This window comes from Acanthisitta chloris, unplaced genomic scaffold (assembly GCF_000695815.1).
Source record: "Acanthisitta chloris isolate BGI_N310 unplaced genomic scaffold, ASM69581v1 scaffold29477, whole genome shotgun sequence".
NCBI lineage: Eukaryota > Metazoa > Chordata > Aves > Passeriformes > Acanthisittidae > Acanthisitta > Acanthisitta chloris.
The window spans coordinates 9,324-19,198 of record NW_008681429.1 but is presented as its reverse complement, the minus strand read 5'-3'; the positions used below and the strand labels follow the sequence as shown (position 1 = coordinate 19,198).

General features: G+C 43.4%; 1 long non-coding RNA gene across 1 annotated transcript; it reads right to left on the bottom strand.

The window, feature by feature from the left end:
• Positions 1-4,382: 4,382 nt before the first annotated feature.
• LOC103805461 lies at positions 4,383-8,245 on the bottom strand. The gene is made up of 4 exons (XR_624771.1): positions 8,153-8,245; positions 6,523-6,604; positions 5,925-6,037; positions 4,383-4,740 (listed from the first exon to the last, which is right to left on the bottom strand). It is a non-coding gene; the product is annotated as an uncharacterized LOC103805461 (long non-coding RNA).
• Between the last annotated feature and the right edge of the window lie 1,630 nt (positions 8,246-9,875).

Here is a 9,875-nt window from a genome sequence, read left to right as displayed (position 1 = left end):
AGCCCCACTCATCCTCCACCACCAGCAAGGCTGAGCCCCTCTGAGAGGCAAGACCAAGGGCACTCACAGGCCCGCGCTATTTATAGCCCTGGGGCCACCATTTCCCCGGAGAGGCTGCCTCGTGGTCCTGCCAAGCGGGAAAGGCTGTGGAGCTTTGTTTGTAAACTCTGAGAAGCCACCACCAGTGGCTCAGCCTGCACCACGGGGCTGGTCCCGAGGCCGTGGGAGCGGGAGCTGTAGCTGGCTCCTTTGTGCAGGGTGATGCTAAACCTGGACCCGAGGCCGGGACCCCAGGCTGAGGGAGGGACGTGTTCACACACGACAGGGAGATACTGCCCCACAGAAGAGGATGCCAGCCATAAAAAATGATTTCTTTTGGCTAGAAGTGACAGAGATTAGCTGAGAAATATGACTGGAAATATGACTGCTTGTGGGCAGACGGACTGTTGTCCCAGCAGGTGCGTGGCAGCTCTCCCTGCACAGGGCAGGGATGTGCAGGGTTGGATGCAGGAGGAGCTGTGCCACAAACAGGAAAGGGAGGAGCTGTGTCACAAACGCAGGAAACAAGTGCAATTAGATGACAAGCGATTTTATTTTGCAAAACAATCACTATACAGCAACAAATACAATTGCAAATCGGATTGAAAAACATGAACTACCTACCACCAGCCATTCAAGAAATGCCTCTTTTATGGTAACAGGCTCTAGAATTATCAGAAAAAACACAGGTTTGTAACAGCAGATCGTATTCCTTGACATCCCAGCATACAGCATGTTTGTTGGCTTTTTCTCTTTGCTAAAGTTGAAGTGGCTTTTATACACTTGACTTTTCCAAGTGTGAAACTAATTTACCTTCCTGCAGTGGGAATTGCTGGAGTTGCAGAGGGAGTTGCTTTAGCAATCTGACTAGTGAGCGAACTCGACAGACACCTAGGCTAGAAATCTACCTGCGTCAAATTTCATAGCAAATGTGATCTACTCTTCAAGGCATTTGCCTTTGAAGGGACATGTGTACTTGGGTTTCAAACAGTATTTGGTCCAGCATGGAAAAAACTTCTGCTCACGTGTGGTAGTCCACACAGGCTGCCTTCTGACTCCCTTTGGGTCATGTATTTAGGCAAGCTCAGATGTGTAAGCAGTCACGATGAGGTTACTCCTGTACCTTAGCAGAGTGCTGAATGGGTAATACCATCCACTGCTGTACAGTGAAAATATACACTGCCCTTGTGGGCACACAATTACCCTCATCTGGATTAGTTTTTCCTTTATTTCTGCTGGACAGAGGTTTGCTCAGCTTTGATTTGTTTCAGCTTGTGGTTACATAGAAACAGATCTCTGCAGATGAAGCAGATGCACTTTTTCTTTTGTGTCTACAACTTGATGGATTACTAAATTTGGGGTGCTCCCCTGGCTACCCAAACAAGATTTCACCATTCCTGTTGTCTGGATTATCTCTGCTTTGTTACAGAGTTGGGTCTCAGGCACCCAACAAACCTGCTGGCTCAACATGCCTGTGGAAAAGAAACACAACAGATGCAGTTTCCAGGAAGCTGGCTCTATCTTCTTTAGTGGGCATTACATATTTACAAACTGTTGTTTTTCAAACAAACACTCTTCTTGAGAAAGTTAAGATTAATATGAGCTTTTTCAGTGAACATCTAGAGTCATGTAACATAACTTGGTTTTTTATTATTATTTAACAGCACAAAAACTCTTGATTTCTTTTCATCTAACTCCACAGCGTTCTAGGATTCTTTCTATGGAAGGATGATTATGATTACAGAGGTCTTTGTTTGAATCAAGACAAGAAAGCTCATTTTAATGCATGAAATAAATGACTCGGTGTGTTACACCACTCTAACTTTGGACTCATAGGTGGATTAACTAAGCTTAATTTTCTAGAGGATGTCAATTTTAAAAGCAGAATAAAAAAACTTGAGTCTCAGGTTAGCACTGTTCTCATGAGCTGGTGCTCAGAGAGCAGAGGTTCAGTAGTACCATAGCTTCTCTCCCACATTGGCAAAAGGCATAGAAAAAAACCACTGCAAGGCTAATTTATATTAACTGCTAGCATGATCAGAGCAATGTGATATAAACACTGTTGGTTTTTCTTTGTCTGTTTTTTTTCTGAAAAAATGGGAAGAGGCTTTCCATGCACCTCATTTGACACTGCTTCCATGTGAATTCTTAGGATTACTCTATGCAAAAGTATAACAAATACAAGGCAGAAATCAGAACGCTCTAGTTGCGCTTCACATGTTTCTAAACTGACTGTCCTTTCTGTAAAACAACTGACTTACAAACAGTATTAGGTACTTAAGAGTGTGAAAAAGCTTTTCGCAGAGCCGAAATGTCATGTGTGGGGCCCTTAGAAGTTCATATTCAGTAAGAGTTTGAGAGATGGAATCACTTCTGTTTCGTGTTTGTCCTGCTGCAGCAGCTTAGCCCAAATCCCCCCTTGGTCCACTGAGTATTCACTGTCTAGTAACCATGTGTTACTACCTGAATTTAGTGATGGGGAGTCCTGTGCTATTAATTATCAGAATCCTTCCCCACAGACATAAAAATCTTCTCTATGAGTCTTTTCAGACCAAACCCCAACACACAAACGCACACGTACAAATTAAGAAGGAAAAAGAACAGATCCAAAGCTTCCAACACACAACATTAACCTAATACATGTATCAAGTATAGCTCAACTGACAGTGCAAAGTTTAGTTAAGAGGTTTCAAAAGGAAAAGATCAAACAATCTGCAAGAATGTAAACTGGTCACTTCATAATGTCTACTGTACACAGAACATCAGCAGGTGACTGTCTGCTGATGGGCAATAGTCCTGTGTCACCTTCAGTGTTACCTCAGTGCCGGAGCTCTCTCCGGTAACTCCATGAGATCGGTTGGTTATGTATCTCTGCCTTTTATCTTTTATGCACACTTTTCCTTAGACTTCTTACAGCCAATATAATCCCACTTCGCTCAGATTTTAAGATGCCCTATTTGCTGATGAATCACTATGGCAACCCAGTCTAGGGAGCTCCTTTTTATTTCTTCACCTACTGGAATTTACAGGCATCTCTGCCGTGTTTATCACTGGTATCTGAGTGCCTGAGTATACGCTTGAGACATCACTAAAGGAGTGGAAACAACATCTCAGTATTTTTTTCTGTGTTTCAACTTTAGCAAAAGAAAAAAAATAAATAAATCTAACATTCACTGTTTCTACGGGAGTTAAAAAAAAAAAAAAAAGAAAAAGAAAGAAAGCAAGCAAGAAAGAAAAAAACTAGAACCAAACTCTTGTGGATTTTTTAAAAACCCAGAATCCAAACTCAGCCATCTTTGGAGACCCTTGTACAAACGTCTGGACCCCACAAAAATCATTCCTTTGTGAAGAAAGGGAGGGAAGGGAGGAGGGAAGGAATCCTTTTTTCTAGCATCACAGAAGAGACTTGCATCTGGCACTAAAACAGGGTCACGGCTTTTAGTTGTTACAGAAAGCAACTTCATGCTAAAATTTTCATCTTTTTAAAATGTATTCTTATGAATAGGGAAAAAAAACCCTGCTAACATCTACTTTTACATACCTAAAATTGCAACACCAAAGGGTGCAAGAGACACAGATACTGTGAATAAAGTAGAATATTCAAGTATATGAGGAGGGCATATCACAAATGGCCACAGAGAAATATATATATATCTATAATACTGTATCAAACAGATGGAAAGGATGTGAAACCAGTGGTGTGCACACAAATCTAGCCGCTTAACCAACTCTTCTAATCAGACACAAGCCCGTTGGGGTGGAAGTGCTTGCTTTCAGCAGCTCTTTAACGTCACTTCCCCAAGCACAATTCGAATGTTTTCAGCTACTATTTTTAGTTATTAGTTAAATAATTTATTGGCTTTTCAGCTATACACTGACATAATCAACCAGGTCCAAAAAAATGTTAATAACTTAATTCAACTTTTCTTCTACTCATTTATACAAAATAACACTTTGTTTTTTTAGTTAAACTTGAATTTCTCTATATGCCCTTCCTTCTGGTAAGCAGACTGTTAATTTAATCTGTAATAACTTACAATGGGCAACTTTGCTTTTTTTTTTTTTGATTTCCCCATCTATCAACAGAACTGTGAAATGAGCAACTTGGGATATTAACAAGGCTCTTCAGAAAGAGGTGGATGGCCCTCAGGCACATGAAAGGTAAAAATGCATTTTATCATAGTACAGTACTCCATGCAAGACAGAGCAGAGCAACAATAATTGTCCAATGTAACATACTGCTGTTGTATACCCATATAAAGCCAGTGTCTTCCTGTTGTAAATGGAGGTCAGGCCAATTTCTGCATCTATGGAATTATTTTTTTTCTGGTTTTTTTTTTTTAAACTGTATGGTTACTACAAGTCTTGGGATGTGACTTAGTTTTAGACATGGTAAAGAATGAATGTAACACCTGCTCTGAGCCCATTCCTGCAAAGAGCTCATGCCTAAATATTATTACTTCATACAATGCTAAATGAGCAGATTCATAAGCCCTGCTTGGCAAGGGCTGCCGTGACATCTTCAGCAAGGGTAGCAAGCTGGGGTGATTCAAGCAGGTTGATGCTTCCAGAGGACGAGACGTTGCTGAGTCTGCGTGGTGAGGCCACGCTGGACCTGCCTGGTGACTGTGTGATGATCTCAGCGCCGTGATCCACACGGGCCTTAGCGTGCTCTCTGAAGTTTAGCTTCTGGCTGTCAATCTGCTCCAGGGAAGTAAAGGATTTCACACATTATATGCTCATCAAATTATCTTGTTATAGATCATCATTTGGGCCTCATTTTGTTTACTTTAAAAAAACTCTTAGAAGGATATATGCTTCCTCGATCCCTAGGATAAATGAAACTGATCATTTTTTTTCACCTTGTTCAATAGATACTGGCTTACTGTGTTACTGTACTTGGCACTGGTGAGGCCACACCTTGTGTGCTGTGTCCAGTTCTGGTTCTCTCACTTCAGGAAGTACATTGAGGTGCTGGAGTGTGTCCAGAGAAGGGTGACAAAGCTGGTGAAGGGTCTGGAATACAAGTCCTATTGAAGAGCAGCTGAGGGAACTGGGGTTATTTAGGCCACAGAAGAGGAGGCTCAGGGGTGACCTTATCACTCTCTACAGCTACCTGAAAGGAGGTTGTAGCCAGGTGGGGTCAGTATCTTCCAGATAACAAGTGACAGGATGAGAGGACATAGTCTCAAGCTGCTCCAGGGGAGGTTTAGGTTGGACATTAGAAGGAATTTCTTTACAGAAAGGGAGGCTAGACACTGGAATGAGCTGCCCAGGGAGGTGGTGGAGTCACCATCACTGGAGGTGTTTAAGGAGAGACTTGGACGTGGCACTTAGTGCCATGGTCTAGTTGACATGGTGGTGTTAGGTCATGGGTTGGGCTTGATGATCCTCAGAGGTCTTTTCCAACCTGATTGATTTTGTGATTATCTTTCTGTCTCTGATTGATGTTTTCTCAAGCAGTACCATTGGTTCCTAGCTGTACAAATTTCGTAAGCATTACATGGGCACTGTGATTTGTTTCCAAAATCTGTATTTTCAAACATTTGTGGGACTGATCTTACTTTCAAGATGTTTTCTTCCTTTTTCACAAAGCAATCCTGATCTTAGATCATACCTACGCTGTCCTAGGGTCATCTTCAGGGGGAAAGCCTGTGCACCAACTACAGAACATATCACTTTAATATTCGCTCTCAGCTTAGATGTGGATGTGGATTGGCCATTCCAATGTTCAAAGGAAACAAACTGGCATGTGTGTGTGCTTGAAGGAGAACAGACAGATGTTTGCTACTCGATTGAGAGCCATTTCTGAATTCACAGCTCTAATAATTTCACCTGGGCCAGTGGCACAGTGGGAGCCTTTCCTCTGACAGCTCCCCCCTTACCTTGACATTACCACCACCAGGTACATGGTGGGCATTCTCCAGTGAACCAACTTTAGCCTGAGCTTTTTCTTTGAAATCCAGTTTCACACTCTCAATTTTCACACGCCCACCTCCTACACAGGAAAAGGAAACACAGATTAAGAGGCTGCAATGGTGCAGCAGAAAGTCTGACCTGATGCACATCGGTGTACCCACGTTATTTCCTTTTCAGTTGAGATCTAATGGTTTTAAAGAAGCACAGAATAATGCTCTGCATGTTCAGTAAAATATAAAATCTTCAACACATATTCAAACTGTAAGCAGGCGCTGCAGTCCCACTGGTTTTCATGGGATTTAAGCACATGCTTAAGTATTTTGCTGACTTCAGCCTGTATTTCAACATTATGCCACAGCAGCATCCTTTGGCATCATTTTTTTATCACCTCTCTGGTTCCATACTTTTATATCTTTACATATTTAGTTAAGTAGTTAAGGATATTTTATTACCAAACTGTATTTACTTTCTTGACTCTAAAAAAGAATAGCATACATGATTTCTCCTTCACATAACAGGATTAGGTCTTTGCTTTGTCCCACAACCCAGGAATCCCTACAATACCTGGCTTGTGATGGATATTCTTGAGTGAGCCACACTTTGAAGTCACATGACTCAAGTCGATCTTCTTGGTTACAATTTGTACCTGTCAAAAGTGTACACATCCACAAATTACAGGAATGAAAAGAATAAAATAAATAAAATAAATAACAAGCCAAGCCCTGCAGAGAAGGAGCCCAAGCCTCTACAAACCACTGGAAAAGGAGAAATTGTTAGTAGAAAACAGACCATGCCACAAAGGAGGAAACACCTGGATTAATACAGCAAGCTTCCTTTCCACCTAGGGAGATGACAGAGCTGGGTTAAGCTTTACTATCATCAAAATGAAGAGGAGGATAAAGCAGATCAGCTTGTGAGTTCTTTCTAAAATGTTTCTGAACCTCCTCCTCCCAGGGTGGGTGCTCCAAAGCTCTGCACGCAGCAGGGCCCATCCCATTTGCTTCTGCTCTTGAATATGCATCCTGGCAACTAGGATATTTTGGTGACCTTTTTTTTCTCTACCATCTGTTTCATATTCTTCTGCATCTAAATATGGTATGCATTTCCTGTCAATCCACTACAGAGAGTCTGATGAATCTACACATGTGACTCCTGCAGCTGTACCTGAGCAGGTTGGTGTTGAGCCAGCTGGCTCAGTGCTCACTGGAGAGCAGCAGCACAGCTCTGGTCAGGCAGGCAGCAGCACCTCTTCCTGCTATTCTGTGCCCTGCTGCCAGCCACCTTGCCACGGCTGTGCTGAGCCTAGCTTGGGAACAGCCACAGGGCAATGCTCCTGCCTTGCTGAGCTCCCAAACAGCTCCCAGATGCAGCTCCCAGTCACAGGGACTGTGCTGGCTTCAAGAAGTCACAGCCCCTCCAGGCCAAACAGGAGCTCCAGGGTGACTGCAATGCCACTGGTTTGCTCACAACATCAGCCATGACTGAAGCCAGCACTGGTGGGGTTGTACTGAATCTGTTTGTGTACCCACACCATCAGCTCATCCATCTGAGGGGAGATCATTTCCAGCAGGATGGTCATAGCCACCTTAAGCTATTCCAGTGTGGCTGCTAGAATCAACAGGTCTCTGGTCAAACCCTGAGCCACCTCAGTTTGTTACACTGGAATGATGCTGTGGCTTTAGCACTGAGCACACTGGTTGATCACACTCTCTTCTCTGAGCTTTCTTTGTCCTTATGTTTTATTTTTCTTCTTCCCCTCTGCTGAATGCACATAATTGAAAGGTTAGCTGAGGAAGGACTGGGGCTCTGGAAAATTCCCAACAGGGATGCTGGAATCTCACTGTGAGCTGCAGTCTCATTCTGGAAATTACTTTCTTGAGCTGCTCCCATGAAAGAAAGGCACTGAACCATTTTGCACTTTCACTGTGAGCACCCTTGGGCATTTTGAGATAACCCTTCTTTTTCCATTTCCTCTTCCTGTCCAAGTTCTGGAAATGTGTTGTGCTCTGTGGAGAAAGAACAGGAGGCCACCACTGCATACACACAGCTCACACAACTACCAGACCAGACTCACGTGTGAAACAGCAGCGAGAAGGAAAGTAGTGCTCAGAGGAAGGGAGACAGAGGGGTCTGGCTGTGCGAGGTGGGTCACCACAGTGGAGATGCCTGTTCACAGGGTGTCTGTGCTACTTACATTTCCTCCCCCTGCAGAATGTTTGATGTTATCTCTGGAACCACACCGGGACTGAATATCGCTAAAATCGATCTTCTTGTTTAAAATCCTAACCTAAAAGGAATCGGAGGTAACTTACTATATACCATACACACACTCAATCAGGGTGCAAGATGAGGGAGCCAGGGTGATTTTGCCTCCTTCTGTGACACCTTCTTCTGACACTTGAATTCAAATGCGAGAAAGTAAACCCTGTCAATGTCTATGCTTAGCATGTTCACACAGCATCTGTAAATACACTACACTGCTCCTTTTCTCCCTCATAAAGTGGTGGTGAAATACAAAGGGGACAAGTTTTATACTGGGAGATATGAGAGGTGGCTTTTCCCTGAAAAGTTTAAAGGACTCCTTGCTTCCCTGGACCGGGCATAGTCCTTAGACAACCTGCCCTAGGCTCTGTTCAGTGATGTCCATGTTTCTGCAGCACTGGCCGCAAGGAGCAGATGGAAACCCTCCTTCCCACAGCACTCCAGCCTTTGATGCAGAAATCCCAGATCCAGCCAGCTCAGGCACAGTTGAAATCCTAAGGTATTTCAAACCTTCTTCTGCCATATAGCCATAACAGCAACTACATTCATAGAACAGACCTCAGGAGTGTCCTGTGAAAAGGGATCAACAGAATTAACTAAACTGAAGTCAGAGATCTCTACTGTTCTCTCTCTCTAATAATGTCATCTACAAAAGGGCAATACAGAAAACAACAGCATCTGGAAACCTACAGCTGCCATCACTGTTTCTTGATTTCTGGTGCTGGCCATAGAGTTGGGTACAACAAGTTTCTGGTGCTACCAGCACTGTGCTTCTTCCCTGCATCCTTTGTCTCTTTACAGAACAGGATTAGGTCTTTGTTTTTCCCTCAATGGTGCCAGCCTCCCTTACACATGCCAGGAGCCCCCATTTCTTCTATGCTACCTTAGCCACAGATGCACTGCAGGCATATGACAGTGCCTGGAGGTGAACTCTGTGAAGGACAGGCCATGCTGGCCCATGCTTGACCCCCAGGGCAAAGCAGTTTCTCCACCTGGCAGAACTCAGATGCCATCAATGTTTGCACTCCCAGGGAATGATGTGCAGCTGGATGGTAGTTACTAGTGGGCAGGGACAACTGGGTGCACCCCTGACTGACAGCACTTTGAGATTTCTTTCTGAGCAAGGGCAGGAAGTTGTTCTCACCAGAATTTGTGTTTTCAGGTGTGTGAGAAGGTGTTTCTGGCCAAGGCTGCACCTACCTTCTTTGAATCAGAGTGCCACCCATGCAGCATATTCTTTCTCTGGGTTAAATAGGAAGTCTTTATTCAAATGTTACATTGGATGTATTTATCTTTGTGCATTAATATATATTATGAATTCATACCCTTTCCTACATAGAAAGCCATAGAATTTTGCGTGAAATCTATTCATTTTGCTACATGGTGCTTATAGAACCTTCACTGATTCATTACTTAGCACAGTCCTGTTGGCTGCTGTTGTAGGTAAACCTGCAGTGACCAACCAATATAGAGATAAGAGAGAGGGAAAGGCACACTAGGGTTCCTTATTGCAGCTTTTCATCACTTCAGGAACACAAAGTAGCTGCAAACCAGCTGATGCTGAGAGGAAGCAGAACCCCATGTAGTTTCTGCTCCTTGGCTTCAAGTCCCTAAACTGCCCCAGGTTCCCTGATAAACCTGAGACAAACCAATCC